Below are 3,611 nucleotides of genomic sequence, written 5' to 3' on the forward strand. Positions count from 1 at the left end.
TTACACAGGGAGTAGAGTGCATCTAAGGCCCTACTGGCTGATGGAGTTCATAGATGACAAAGGAGTTAAAAGATTTTTCAGATTAGAAGACCAATTGAGCATCTCTAGCAATGAGACTCTTTTGGAAATGCAAGAAAAGCTAAATCTCTCAGAATTTGATAAACTGGAATTCCACAGACAACTCCAAAATCAGATAGAAGAAAACAACAGAAAGTTTGGAAAGAGATCCAGATCTTCAAGGAATTAGATTAATCTGCTCAGGCTAGAGGAGCACCTTGAAAATGACTGTAAGCTAATCTTTGTGCATTTTGTTATTTGAAACACTTTACAGTTTTATCTACTTACTTTTAAAGTTGTATTTTTATGGTGTTTTGTTATCATCAAGTTGCTCTTAATTTATGGATACAATTCCAGTAGACATAAATTGGGGGAGATTGTTGTGGATATGTTGTGAACTTGATGATTTCATTAACAAAACACCTTATGTAAGAACCCAAATTATTGGACATCGATAAAAGACTTAGATAAATAGTGATTTTTCGTACAAACAAAAAACTTTTGCGACCACACCATATACAAGTATGAATTTTACGATTCTGAGTTCACAGCGCATCTTAAAATGGAAAATAAGTGTATGTAAACGTCGTTAGTTTTCGCAAATGACCAATATTTAAAACGACCGCTTTTACGGGTTAGCGAATAATACGAGGCATACATTTGGAGTGAGAGAGGATATAAGGATCCAAGTCCATGGAAAAATAATCAACTGCAAGTATTAAATTACTAAAGAATTACGATATGAGAGTTTCGTCGCGTAACGTCTCGAGGGATTACCGAAATAAATTGGTAACCGTTAAATGATAAATAACCAACTTGCACCCATACAAACCTCATGCAAGAGCCATGCAAACCATTTAGTTTCAAGCCAACTAGAATAGTAGAACCAAGGGAATATGGTTAGAAACATGATTCCATGATTTAGGGTTTTATGGAAGATTTTTGAGCAAGCTTGGACACTTGGTGAATAAAATGGCTTTATTGAGAGCAAGGACCAGCCATATACATTGCATATACACCATACATTTCAATTATAGTCATTCTTCTCCAAGAAGCCAAGCAAAACCCTCTCCTTTCTCTCTTTTTCTCCACTTCTCCAAAACTGCCCGGCATGAATAAAAGAGAAAGAAAAATTCATATCTCAAGTTCTAGAGCTCCTAAAATCGTGAAATTTTTATCAAAGCTTCTTCATATCATGGGTAAGACTCGCCCAAAATTTCAAGTCCATTGGTAGATTTTTCAATTTTATAAAAATGTTTTAAGGAGGTACTGAATAGTAACTCCGAAAATCTTTAACTTGTTTTCTTGATTTCTCTTGTTAGTTTAAGGTTTGTTATGGATATATCAAGTCTCTCCAAGGTTACTACACTCTTCCTAGATGTTCTAAGGATCCAATAAAGGTATAAACATCATCCACCCTTTTAATTTAGTTGAGTTTTAAACTTGAGTTTGTGTCATAGTAAGTATATGTTGATTTATGGAGTTTGGATTATAAAAGACTGATTTTGATGGTTGGATTGTAAGATATGGATATTATGAGTTGTTCTCGATGTTCTTGAGATTATGAGATATTGAAATGGTAGATCCTTGGATATTGATAAAGTGATGATGGTTTGGTTGTGTTTGAGAATGGTAAAGTACTTAAAAACAAGTCGTCGTAATGCCCGATTTCCGACCGCCTAGGTTAAGCAGAAAACTGGGAATAAAACTTATGGAACCTTGGATATAATCTACCTGGAACAGATAGAGCATGTTATAATCTTCGCGTGGGCGCTTGAATCGCTTGATTACGATTTACGATTTAGGAGTTATGGCCGTTTTAGTAAAACCGGTTTTCATGGCGACACTTGCGAATTTTCTGAGTTGGTTACAATGAAAAGCTCACTTAAACATTTTATAAAATCATGAAAATTTTACAGGAGCTATATATAGATGTAATAAAGGTCTCTGCAAAATTTGAGCTTAAAATAATGATTTTTCAATTTTATAAAAATGTTGGAACCAAAGTCACGCGGTAATGCTACACGACGCGTAGCCACTGCCTAGCCACTGCCCTGTTTTGATTAAATCTAGGAAATTTGTTTTCTAAAAAGGACAGAGTTTGTTTTTGATTAAAAATTAGAAGTTATCTAGATCGTGCACGCGAAGACGACGTGTCGATTGATTTAACGGTTTGTGTGTTATGAGCGTTTTAGTAAAACTAGCGCGAATAGTAGAACTCCATAGTCGACCGAACTTTGGAAATGATTTCACCTATTTAAATTCATATTTTCAAATCGAAACTTTTGTGATAATTATCAAAAACACTCAAGAAGTCCTTGAGGTGGTTTCGTATTTAAATCTTAATTTTTCGATTTATTAAAAATGCTAGCGTGCAAGTCGCGTAATAGTAATTCAATGAAAAGTCAACTATGGAAGTACTACTTTGACCGCCCGTTTTGGCCAAGTTAATAATATAATTTGGAGATGATCAAAACATGAGAGTTGTTAAGGATTTTAAGAAGAACACATAGGTGTGTCAAACGAGATTTTAAATGGACAGTAACGAGGTGTGAGATGTCGTAAGTTAAATGAACCCGAGAGAGTGAAGATCGGGTAGAGTGAGTCTACTTAGAATAAGTCGATCATTGGTTAACCCGACTAACCGAGGTTATATTATGTCTTGGTAGAGGTTCCAGGACCGAGATGGATACATCAAGGTAGAGCTTGGACATCAGGCAAGTTTACGAAACCCTATCACAAATTATCCATGCTATATACACTGTTGTGATATTGATGCCATAATTTACAGTTTGAAAATATATGCTTGTCTGTGATATCAATACATTCAAATTATGCGATTGTTTACGAAAACAGACTTCGTTTTATACGAGTATGAGAAATTGAAACGTAATTTTATTATAATACAAGATAGTGGGAGTCAGAGGTATTTTAAATTGATTTAATTTCGGAACGAGCCGGACGCGGAAGATTTCTATTCAATAAACAAAGTACTTTCGCGTAACATACATATTAAGCGAACGATTGAGATTTGATTTATAACTATAAGAGATAATCGAATATTCACTCAAGGGATATCCTATTTGATTATTTATTTATAAGTAATACCTAAAGAGTTACTAAAATATCCGGAAAATACTTAAAGAGATATTGAAAAGTTTTTAAATCAATTCACTCTGTCTAAAACGCATGTAACCATTCGAAGGAAAATTATAAGATGTCAAATCCTGCCTTAAGTATTTAATTAAGATTTTTATCAATTCATTGAACCTTATTGAGAAACATTTTTTACTTAAGGTTTTATCAATTCATTGAACCCTTCTTAAAAATATTATGAGACCGTAAATATTTAATATTACGCACCTCTAAAAATCATTTAAAATTAGACATAGTTCCCAAGGATACTTTCTAAATTATTCAAAATTTCTCGGAAGAGATCAATCATCTGAAACTTATTAAAACCTTAGGGAACTTAGTCTAGGAGCATAAGGGTTTTGCTTCCTTGCTCAATGAAAAATAAGTGAACAATATATGTAAAACTTTACTACAGTTAA

General features: G+C 33.5%; 1 long non-coding RNA gene across 1 annotated transcript; it reads left to right on the forward strand.

The window, feature by feature from the left end:
- Positions 1–1,122: 1,122 nt before the first annotated feature.
- On the forward strand, positions 1,123–3,108 carry LOC141683357 (uncharacterized). The gene is made up of 3 exons (XR_012560243.1): positions 1,123–1,256; positions 1,380–1,457; positions 2,727–3,108. It is a non-coding gene; the product is annotated as an uncharacterized LOC141683357 (long non-coding RNA).
- Positions 3,109–3,611: the final 503 nt, after the last annotated feature.

The sequence above is a fragment of the Apium graveolens genome, chromosome 9, assembly GCF_009905375.1.
Source record: "Apium graveolens cultivar Ventura chromosome 9, ASM990537v1, whole genome shotgun sequence".
In the NCBI taxonomy this organism is placed as follows: Eukaryota; Viridiplantae; Streptophyta; class Magnoliopsida; order Apiales; family Apiaceae; genus Apium; species Apium graveolens.